Source organism: Taudactylus pleione, unplaced genomic scaffold, assembly GCF_031769625.1.
Source record: "Taudactylus pleione unplaced genomic scaffold, aTauple2 ptg000174l, whole genome shotgun sequence".
In the NCBI taxonomy this organism is placed as follows: Eukaryota; Metazoa; Chordata; class Amphibia; order Anura; family Myobatrachidae; genus Taudactylus; species Taudactylus pleione.
The window spans coordinates 366,433-379,210 of record NW_028284576.1 but is presented as its reverse complement, the minus strand read 5'-3'; positions in this window follow the sequence as shown (position 1 = coordinate 379,210).

The window sequence follows — 12,778 nt, the reverse complement described above, 5'->3', positions numbered from 1 at the left end:
AATTTTAATTCAAATCAATGGCGTATACATAGTTTAGGGTGACATTTGAATTAGGTGAATTTAATCAATCTGCTAAAATGAAAAACTATAGATTGTTTTTGCTTCAATAATTGTGTTTTTTTTATTAAATCAAATAAAAAAAATTGCTCTATTCAAACAAATTAGCCTCTCAATAAACTATAAGTATTTGTGCATGCTAAAAATACTCGTTCCGTGTTTGTTTTCGGCAGAGGTTATTAATGTCGTTTATCATTTGTGCAAAAGTTCATTGGATCTTACTTTTAATGATAAATATAATATTAGTTGAAATGTGTATTTGAAAGTAAATTTTACATAAAGACTTTGTAAAATTAGAGACAGTGGGAGCGAACTTCTTTTAGAGATATGGCATATTCTTATACAGTACTTGTCAGTGATACTTTATTGTGCCAGAACGCATCACGTTGCATTGTAAGTGTTAGAGAGCAAAGCATGATTACAGGAAGGAGGCACAATTTGCAGCACAAAGCATGCCCTATGTACATTAGAAATGAAAGATGCTCCATCTTGGAGTCATATTAATGGGCCGGTGGGTCCCATGTGCAGCACCCCCTCTCTACACCGAGCAGTGACCCCTTATGACTTTTGCCAACATCTTTCTGAATTTGTCAAAAGAAAGATGGCCACCAGCAGCAGGTATAGATGGGGGAAGGGCTTTGCTTGGCACACAATGGTGCTCCATCTGCACATCAGCCCATCTGGTGTTTTACTGAGGTGGGTGGAGATTGAGTACACGTTTGGCCCATACGCTTGATGACACACATTATCAAAATGATCCCTGCCTACCTGGCTGGTGCTGTGTTTGAGAAAGTACAGGCAGACAGAGGGTCTCATTCAGACCCTCTCGCAAGCACTTGAGTGCTCGCAAGCGGGTCGATGTTGGGCTCTGCGCATGTGCAGCGGCCGCACTGCGCGTGTGCAAGCCTCGGAGCGAGAGAGAAATTCTCTTGCTCCAGGGCTCACTACAAAAGGGGCGGCTGTCGATGCTGATCAACAGCTCGCCCCATTTTGTAGGCGTGGTAGGGGGGTGGCTTCCCAAACAGAGGCGTTCCCAAATGAATGCCTGCCGTTTGTGGGATGCCCCACTGACATCACCAGTGATGTCAGTGGGAGAGCTTCTGGCTCTATTAGAGCCGGAAGCTCTCTGGGGTTTGTGGCAGATGAGACCCTACCACAAGGGTCTAGTCGCAAGCCCCAATGAAAGCGATGGTCTTGACCATTGCGACCACCAACCTGGCTGCTCGCTAAAGCTGTGGGTGGTCCCCCATAGCCTAATGAGTGGCCAGGAGGCCGGGTTAGAAAATAGATGCAGCCACCCTCATTCAGAGCGAGCGCTCGCATTTTTTGAGCACCTCTGAATGAGGTCCAGAGCTTTACGAAAAGTAGGCAATTACCAAAAGTTTGTAACTTTTTAAAAAGTCATACTGTAGAATGTTTACTCTTTCCCTTCGTACCACATTCAGCAGCACATAAAACGATGCCGTCCTCATTTTCCTAAAAAAAAATTTCATTCTAGAGAATGACGTGTAACCAAAGTGCTTCAAATACGCTTCAAAAAGTCTGTTTGAGCTCATCCTATCCAATGGTGTAATGTACAGTCATTGGGCCTCATTGTTGGTGAGGTGGGCTGGGAAAAACTTGTCCATCTGCACAAAAGGTCCCCAGTTGTCTCTTCTGATAATTATATAAACTTAAATAGGGTTTCTCTGCACATTTACCACCCCCACGCTCCCAATGAAAGAGCAGGGCAGGTACATCTGATGCAGTTTGATATACTGTAGATGTTTCCACTGGTGTAATGTATGTATAGCTCCAGTGATCACATATTACGCCTCTGATGGTGATAACATATAACTGAAAAACAAGACATCTTACACCGGAAAAAAAAGCAATTTTCTTTTTTCATTTTGTTTATAACTCTACTTTTTTTTTTAACAAAGAACCAAGAATGTTTACATGGATTAATGCATTGATTGCCCCTATGTACAGAATTGGAAAGTATTATTGTCACAAACATGCAATTTCAAAGAAACCCCATTTGCGGCATTATGCATCATGGTTAGACTCACATTTCAGCTTTTAGACTTCTATGAAGAACCCTGCCTTCAGCACCTACCTCCGCCTTGATGAGACTTTGCTCAGGACAACTGTTTCTGTTTAACTTCGGCAATTTGCTTTTTATAGACCTCCATGTTATTTCTTACAGTCATGAAGCAAGCTGATCTCTCTTTGATTTTTTTCTTTTTTTTTTTTGTAAATTATATACATAGATCCACAGGACACAATATTAATAGCTTGTTACATGAACAGATAAACAAGGAACAGAGGCACAAACAAAGAAACAGATGCATTGCACTCAGCAGCACACTGTTCCGTTGGCTCTCTTCTAATTATTAGGCTGTCCGAATCTTTTTCATTGATCTTCGGTTCCTTTTAACTCCCATTGGCAAATTAGATTCCTGTGGACTTTGTGTAATGAACATTTGCCATTTTCCCTTATGGCACAAAAAAAGAAAATCATCAAAGTAAATCAAACATAAATAAATAAACAGCATAAGTAGCCCACAGAAATGAGCAATGCAACGCCCATTTACAAACTGCCACTTCAAATGAATTCCGATGTGGCTGATAACCCAAATTATAGTTAAAACGCTGGGAAAGAAGAAAGAGGGACGATAAAACTATGTTTTTCCAAAGCATATTGCTGTCACTAATAATGTTGATGTCTACTCTACACATCTCTTTAAACGCAGGAGGAACATAGTCAGCAGATTGCAGCGTCTCATACACCTATTACATACGGCTTTATCCCCAGGACTGACCTAGGGTCATATCAAGCATGGGGACATTAATTTACTGTGGTTTTACAATTACTTTAACTACTTAAGTATAGTCGTATTTTCCACCTTAATAATTGATAATTTCAAACACTTTCTCTTTTCCTTACATCCTCTAAGCTGTACATATGTAGGCAGAAGAGTAAAGCCAATCCTCTCCACATTTTCTACATAAAAACACCATAAATAGTGTAACTCCTAGGAAGCAAATTAAGTGTTTTTGTTGGCGGGGGTCCTCTGTGCCTGCCGGAATGTAGTTAGCAGACCAGCGGATGAGATGCCACCGGTCTAAGTTCCGCCGGTGCAAGCCTGACACGGGACTTAAGATAGGCTTTGAAATACCGACGCCTATCTTAATCCCAATGCCGTAATATAGATAGATGCCATCCCGAATGAGGTCAGCCAGGTGGCGTTTTAGCTGTTAGCCACTGGGGGGGAGGACTGTTAGGTTAAGGCAGCATAGCAGGTTAGGGCTAGGCACTAAGTTTTTGTGGGGGGTGGGGGTTAGGGCTAGGCACTAAGAAGGAGGGTTAGGTTTAGGAATGAAGAGAGGAGACTTAGGTTTAGGCACTAAAGGGGAGGGTTAGGGTGTGGGGTGGGGAGGATTATTTTTAGGCTACAAGAAGGAAGGGTTATGGGGAGAAGGGGGAAGGGTAAGTAAACTTTACTGACCCCTGTCAGGATACCGACCATTGGGATGCCGCTGTCGGTACTTTGACAGGAGGCATTCCGACTACCGGTATTACATACACATTCCATGCCTGCCCTATGCCATAGTTTCCTGACCATGTTTCCCAATAACTCAACCCCAGTAATGCTCCATCGATTCCAACAAGGAAAGCCCATTGTACTGTCTATGGATTATCACACATCAATAAGACTGACAGGAGGGTTCCCTGTGGAGATGAGGGTATTATGTCATGGAAATGTTATAGAAGTTAAATTCCTAAATTCATCCCTTAACATTACAATAGATAAAGTCATAGTTATAACAAAGAATAGGTCAGAATCAGCACATAAACAGCAAAGATTCCTAAAGTACATGGCTATATTATATACAGTAGTTTTCTGTATCTCTGATCTGTTCTTGTCTTGTGGTTTTAAGAGAGGAACATATAAAAATAGAGATTTTAGCAGCTCTCTAGCAATTGTACTTAGAAGCTCTTATGAAATTGTACTCAGTAGTAACAGAATAATGTGACCGGTGAGACTCAGCTAGAGGAAAATAGAGAAACAAATCAAAATTAATGGAAGTTACAATATGTCTGTTATAATGGAGAGAATAAAACATTTTAGCATATTCTGATCAAAGCTTGATTAAGCAAGTATTGCAACTGCTAATACGCAGGCAATCGGCCGATTGTTGCGTGCTGTGCATGCGGGGCTGCGATCGCAGTGACTGCGCAGATTGATAGGAAATTCTGTTTGGGGGTTGTGGTCAGCGAGACGCAGGCATGCCAGTGCATTTGAACACCGTTGCATGGGCATGCATAAATTATCTACTGTGATGCCTTACGCAGCCTGAGTACTCTTAGCGTGCAAGGAAGTTAGCAATTCCTGCGTAAGGTCAGAGATTGTGCAAGTGTGCATGAGGCTGCGATGGTACCGATGGTTATGCAGTCCTGCTAAGGATTACGGATGTGTGTAGGTAAAGCAGATGCCCTTATGTTGTGCTGCGGCAGAAAGCAATTCGCAATTGATTAACATACTATCACAGTGAAACTACATGCATAATCGCTATTATATTCGCAGTTGCGATTGATAATACTGGGGAACAAATTTTTTTTTTCTTGCCAAGGATTAAGATCGGTTTGAGAGTACTCACAGGTCCTATTTTCGCATTAGATCTTCGCTATAGCTGAATTGGCTCCAGTTTTCAAATTAATGAAAAATTATAAAATTCAATTATTTTCTCCATTTGAAGTACATTATTAGTCTAGGCCGATTTACTTAACAGAATCGACTTAGTTTTGCTTTTTTAACAATTACCCTCTTTCAACAATAACAAGAATTTGTTTTATGTGTGATAACGTAGCTTGTAGTCACATTTGAGACAGATAACACAATCATATCTCCTCACTAATGCTGGGAGGAGGCATGGCCATGCACTGCTGAGCATGCTGGGACATCCTCAGACCACAGCCACACCTCCTCCCAGCATATAGATAGGAACAATGTACTGCTGAGCCTGCTGGGACATCCTCAGACCACAGCCATGCCTCCTCCCAGCATATAGATAGGAGCAGTGCACTGCTGAGCCTGGTGGGACATCCTCAGACCACAGCCACGCCTCCTCCCAGCATACAGAGAGGAGCAATGCACTGCTGAACATGCTGGGACATCCTCGGAGCACAGCCACGCCTCCTCCCAGCATACAGAGAGGAGCAATGCACTGCTGAGCCTGCTGAGACATCCTCAGACAACAGCCACGCCTCCTCCTAGCATACAGAGAGGAGCAATGCACTGCTGAGCCTGCTGGGACATCCTCAGACCACAGCCATGCCTCCTCCCAGCATACAGAGGGGAGCAATGCACTGCTGAGCCTGCTGGGACATCCTCAGACCACAGCCACGCCTCCTCCTAGCATACAGAGAGGAGCAATGCACTGCTGAGCCTGCTGGGACATCCTCAGACCACAGCCACGCCTCCTCCCAGCATACAGAGAGGAGCAATGCACTGCTGAGCCTGCTGGGACATCCTCAGACCACAGCCATGCCTCCTCCCAGCATACAGAGAGGAGCAATGCACTGCTGAGACATCCTCAGACCACAGCCACGCCTCCTCCCAGCATACAGAGAGGAGCAGTGCACTGCTGACCCTGCTGGGACATCCTCAGACCATAGCCACGCCTCCTCCCAGCATACAGAGAGGAGCAATGCACTGCTGAGCCTGCTGGGACATCCTCAGACCACAGCCACGCCTCCTCCCAGCATACAGAGAGGAGCAATGGAGAGGACCGAGTGATGCAGTTAGCACTCCTCCTGTTCCTTTGTTCGGCCCTCTCTTTGTCCCACCACAACCAATTTCCCGCCATTTGGGCTTGTTTTGTTCAGTACATCTTTAGCTTTTGTTGGAAGTTAGCACTGAATGTGTGAAACAAAACATTTTCACCGTAAAAATTAGTTAATCTCGGAGACGGTGTACTAACAACCCTAATGTTTTTTGTTATATTTGTGGCAAATATATTGTTGCAAAAGAAAGAAAAAATATAACTGTATTCGTAAAACAAGTGTATCAGGCTTATTTTGGACGTACCATAAGCCAGCAAGACAAGATTTGGGTGCCTAACAAAGTTTGTAAAACCTGCGTGGAATCACTCCGCAATTAGACTAAAGGTGATCGAAAAGGACTTAATTTTGGCATACCTATGATGTGGCATGAGCCAAAAGATCACTTGAGTGACTGCTATATTTGTGCTGTAAATGTGAAGGGTATGAATCGATTTAAGAAGCGCAAATAGGAATACCCAAGTATGAATTCTGCAAAACAACTGATACCACATAGTGAACATATACCTGTACCATCATTCAGTTCTTTGTGTGAAGTTGAATGTGATGATGTGGAAATGTTCATCTCATCCAGTGCAAGTGACAACACAGATGAAAGTGAGTTTGAAGAAAGTTTTTCTACTCCAAACAAATTTTCTCAATAGGGACTAAATGATTTAATTTGTGAATTGAATTTATCGAAAAAAGGAGCTGAGCTTTTAGCATCCAGACTTCAAGAAAAGCACTGTCTTGAGCCGGATGTTACTACAACGTATCGAAATAGAGAGCAAGCCATACTGCCGTTCTTTAGCCAAGATAACAATCTTGTGTATTGCAACAATATTCTGGAACTTCTCTAGATGATGGGCTTACCAGAATATCGAGCAGAAGACTGGCAGCTCTTTTAGGATAGTTCTTAAAGGAGTTTAAAATGCGTAATACTGCACAATGGGAATAAATTTGCGTCGATTCCTATCGGTCATTCAACAAAACTTAAAGAACAGTATGAAAATATCAAGTTAGTCTTAGAAAATATTGCTTATTCTCAGCATCAGTGGTCTGTTTGTGTCGATTTAAAATTGGTAAACTTTCTTCTTTGGCAGCAAAGTGGATATACTAAGTCACATATGCTTATGGGATAGTCATGCAAAACAAAAGCACTGGCAGCAAATTGTATGGCCTCCAAGAGAAGTTATAACTGTAGGAGAAGCCATCATTCATGAGCCCTTAATTGACAGGAAAAAAAATCATACTGCCGCCTCTCCATATCAAACTGGGTTCAATGAAGCAATTTGTAAAAGTCAGGCAATTGTTTCACATGCATTTGTCTAACATTTCCATCTCTTAGTATTGAAAATTAAAGGCAGGAATTTTTGACGCCCCACATAAATGGAAACTGGTGAAGGATCCAAATTTTACCACAAATGATGATAGTGATGGTGATGATGGTGGTATTGATGATGATGGTGATGATGACGATGATGATAGTGATGGTGGTGGTGGTGGTAATGATGTTGATGATGTACCTCTCTTTGTTACACATTTGAAGTAGCATCTTTAATTAAAAATAATAATTATTATAATAATAATAATTATTATTATTATTATTATTATTATTATTATTGGGCTTTGGGACCGCCCCACCCTGCGAGTACTGTACCTAATAAAGTATCTGGGCCAGATATTCTGATAAATTCTATGGCACATTTTGGGCGGTGTTCCCATGCATTACCTGAGGTCGTTGTAATGTGGCACTTTATTCATTATTTTCAATTGAGCTCTTAGGGGCAGATGTACTAAGCTCTGGAAAGTGATAAATTGGAAAGTGATAAACTACCAACCAATCAGCTCGTAACTGTCATTTTTCAAACAGACTGTAACATGACAGTTAGTGGCTGATTGGCTGGTAATTTGTCATCCCCCCCATGGCTGTCCGCACCCGGCGCTCGACGTTCCTTTGATCGGGACATCGGGCATTGGGCTCCCGGCGTAGGTCTAATGACAGGTGTCGGCATCTCTACGCCTGTCTTTAGACCCGTGCCGGGGATAGACAGTCGGGAAGCCGGCAGTTGGGATTAGGTCCATCGGCTTCCCGACTGCAAACCATTAAAACATTATTCAAATAAACAAAAGGCATTCATCCACTGTGCTCACCACTCCTATATCTGGGTGCACGGTCTATCTGACTACATTGTTTAAATGAAAATCATTGAGGCTCTGCGCTCACCATAATAAAGCATTGGGGCATTTTTTTTATTTTGATCAAAACATTTAATATTGCCGCCTGCCGTCAAGGGACCCCAACTTTTACAAGTCCTACTTTATATGTTAGAATTATAAACATGGCAATTGCTATCACAGTGCAATTAAGCTTGAGATATTCTTCCTGGTTTTGAAGCTCACCTGCACACAAGTTTTTAATGTACAGTATACAGGGGAGCCGGGAAGGGGGAGTGGGTGTGGGTTCTAACTACCTGGGCACAGACTTGATGTCCCTGAAAAGTACCAGGGCCCGAAACAGCTCTCTACGGCCATGAATATATATGATTATATAATAGATGTGATTTTTTTTTTTTATTGTTTGATGATTTTGCTGCTATTTAAGCCAGGCACATAGAGGCTACCCGTACCATTGGATTTGTGATCATGACTAAGATCGAAAAAAAGTTGATCTGTCCTGTAAACTGTAATGTAGAGTAAAGATTTTGATTAAGAAGTCAGTCTCTTTCTTTCTCTCTCGCTCTCGCTCTCTCTTGGGCGTATTCATCATAACAAAAATTTCTCTGGAGGTAATTAGGTTTAGAACTCGCTTGGAGTTCTACCTACTTACCGGAGGAATTCTGCCTGGAGAACACAGTGTCAGAGCAGCCACCGGAGCCAGAGGAGAGACCAGGGAGTACCGGAGGGAGCCGACAGAGGACCTACCCACGCTGACACAGGTAAGTGTCACCTGCTATACGTATAGTAACATCATCAAATTCCGAAAATACATAATTTTTTGAATTCGATGAATAGCCTAATTTACATATCCCCATGCTAATGTACTAATTTATGGGGAGCGTGGAAATGAACGCATGACTTAATGAATACTAAAATAACGGTAATTAAGGAAAATGTCCCTAAAAATTTTATTTTAGTGTTTATGAATAGGCATCCCTCTCTCTCTCTCTCTCTCTCTCTCCCCCTCCCCCGAGTCAGTTTCCAGTGATATTTTAATAAAATTGTAGCAATTGATAATTTTTCATAACCATAATAATAAGTAGTGATCAAGAATATAGCCATATTGACACACATTAATACATAGTCCTGCACTTACAAAAGAAAGCTTAAAATATATTTAATGACTGTATTGTGTAAACAAGGCTACATGGGCTCCTTCAGAGTTGGATTCTTGGATGTCAGTATTCTGTCTTTTTTCTGTTGCTAAATCAATTCATTTTCTCCCTGCTGTTCAGCGATTCCCTTCTCATTACCACACGCTAGACAATTATCTGCTTGCGGGTACGGTGCAGATTAAAATAACCCGGCGTTAACTAAAGGAACGTGTTTTATTTTATCTAATGTTATTTAATTCCATTAGTTTGGATGAACTACATAGTGGAAAGAGAAGTTTGGGCAACCCTACTGATAGCTGGAAGCCTGCCAACACAATGAACCAATACCACGTATTAGATCTCTACATGTAATCATGTGTGACAGAAGTTTTGCATCAACTTAATTATTGTAACATAAGTACAGCATATGGAGATGTGGAAGAAGGCAGCGTGCACCTATCTATTCCCTATTTCAGGGCTTACTGCAGCCGGTTATGCTGTTGTATCAAAAATCAGCTAAATAATGTACTTGAAATTGAAAATCTTATGAGAGAAGCAACGACCCTCGAGGGTCTATGAGTTTAGTAATTCTTTGACCGTGAGCCATAGAGACCACCAGAGAGGTAAATAATTTTTTTTTCTCCCCCTTAGAGATATTTTTGGGGTGTCATCATCATCGTGTAATTTTTGCACCAGTTCTCAAGCACCTGCTAAGGATACACCTTATAAAAGTCATATCTGGGGATGCGGCAACGTCAGATTACTGTAGGTGTACATGGCATTACTGTCCTCAACATATGCTTACCTGTTCCTGTTCTACCTCTCCAGGCATAATGCGATGCCAGACTAAGAATGCACTAATCCAGTGGTTCCCAAACTTTTTCAGTTCAAGGCACCCCTAAGCCAAATTAATTGCCTGTAGTACTGCCCTTTATGTATTGCCCCCTGTAGTAGTGCCCCTTGTGAAATGTCCACAGTAGTAGTGCCCATTATGCAAAGCCCCCTGTAGTAGTGCCAATTATGCAATGCCCACTATAGTAGTGCCCCTTATTCAATGCCCCCAGCAGTAGTGCCCCTTATGCAATGCCCCTATGTAGTAGTGCTCCTTATGCAATGCCCCCTGTAGTACTGCTCCTTATGTAAAGTTCATGATGTCACCTGCGCCCCCACGCATGGCATCACGGGGAACGCTCATGTGATCAGAGGCTTCTTTAGCCTCTAATAGTTTCAGAGAAAGCATTCCAATTTCTGTAGGAAAGTTGATCGCGATCTACCGGCAGGAGCTCCGCAAGCTACCGGTAGAACCTGATCAACGTTTTGGCCAGGCTTGGAAATACAAAAAAAAACTGACAGCAGCTTCCCTCCGGCTGCGGCACCCCAGTGACAACCCTGAACCACTGCACTAATCTATGGACACATTCCAGTGCACATACATTGTATGGAAATGTGTTTAAGCTAGAGATGTGCACCAGACCTTTTTTGCTGGTTTTGGTTCTAATTCGTCATCTGGTTTTGCCAAAACACAGTGACTGGTTTTGGTTTTGGATTTTTTCCATAAATTTACAAAAAAAGCTAAAATCACATCATTTGAGCCTTTTTTTGTTCCTAGAGTATTATTAACCTCAATAACATTAATTTCCAGTCATTTCCAGTCAATTTTGACCACTTTACAGCTCACAATATTGTTTTCATCTAGTTTAGGCCAAAAAGTTGCACCGAGCTAGATGGCTGACTACGCTAAGTGACAACAGTGGGCAGCACAAGCACATGGCAGTTTAACTTCCAACATGGCACATCAGGAAACAAATATTTTTATTAATCAAGAGACCTGAGGGAGATGGAGTATGTATGTAGCTGAAGTCAGGGAAAGGAAGAGTTGATTCATAGTAAATTTAATTTAAGTTTTGGATTCCAAAGCAAATTTATAAGGGAGGAGGGGGATCTGAAGTGATCCGAGCCACTGGCTGGGGTTTTTCCACCAGGCTCGGATTCAAAATTGAGGCAAAATGTATTATCCTGACATTTGATTTCAGGGGTTTTGGATTGTATATTACTCCCTCTTGAGGGTACTCGGGCGCCATTGCACACAGGACCACCAGAAGTAGAGCTCACAATGGACTGCCAGGGCAGAAATTATTTAATAATTATAACTGGGCAAACATGTCCCATGTTTTGCCCACCCAATAAACTTTGTAGTACAGAATTTAAAAAAAATGAAAGGGGCATGCAGGAGAAGCTGTCTGTGGCCAAATAAATATCTGGACATTTTTGGCATTCATTAACCACATGTAGAAGATTTCAGCGGCTGTAGCAGTTCAATTTTCGATTTATGAATGGGTGGAAGAACTATTAATGTGGAAGCAAACAATATGGAAGCTCTAAACAGGAAGTGGACAGGGGGATTACAAAAGTCTGCTACTAAACATCTCTCATCATTGTGCTTCTGGAATTATGGATGGGAAGGCTGGGAGGAGAGAGGGGAGAACATCTCCAGACATCACAAAACATCCTTTCCATTTGGTACTTGAGTTGCATCTGACAAAACATGGCTGTTATGAACAAGTAAAGCCAAGCCCACCAGGCAGGTATCTACAAATCAAGGTTGAAAAAGGCATAAGAGTATTTTGCAAGTACAGGTTGAGTCTCCCATATACAAAATGCTTGGGACCAGGGGTATTTTGGATAACAGAATATTCTGCTCGCAAAATTGTGGTAGCTAAAACCAACCACAAGAACAGCGAGCAGCTCATACCCTGGTCGATGTACTCGATTAATCTAATAAATAGCGGACATGACGTAGGATGCGAGCGGCCAGGGGGCGTAGTTTCCCAAAAAACAACCACAAGTTTTGTTCGCTCGTTCAGACCTAGAGGCGTGAACAGACCGTAAAGAGCGAACGGTTCATTTGAATAGCCACCCCTTTTTTTGAGCAAACGACCGCAAATAGCAACCGGCTCTGAATAAGGCCCACAGTCTGCAGGTAATCTTATACAATACATTCAATAATTTTGTGGCTCAAACAAAGTTTCTGTACAGAAATGAAATTCATTTATGATTCATATACACCTTATACACACAGCCTGAAGGTAATGTTATACAATTTCTTTTATAATTTGTGCCTTAGACAAAGTTTGTGTACATTGAACCATCAAAAATCAAAGGTTTCATTATCTCAGTCATCCAAAAAATTCCGTATTTCGGAATATTTGGATATGGGAGACTCAACCTGTATAATTATTTGTGATAAGGTATGAAGCAAAAAAAAAAGTAAGCGTCAGAGCACCGGCACAACCACACGCGGGTTTAAAAAAATATAGGACATCTATGAAACATTTGCCACACAGCAGTGGCTGACAGGATGGCAGTTTAGTTAACTATAAAAATGTCAGTCAGCAATGCCCCAAACAGCACATAATGCAAAGAAAAGAGGTGCAAGATGAAATTGTCCTTGGGCCCTCCCACCGACGGGAGTAATGCCTGTGTCGCACCTGCCCATTTCGATTATTGAATGGGTGGAAGAACTATTAATGTGGCCACACAAAAAAGGTTTATATATGCATGCTAGCAAAACTAAGCACACAAAACAGTACAAACAATACAA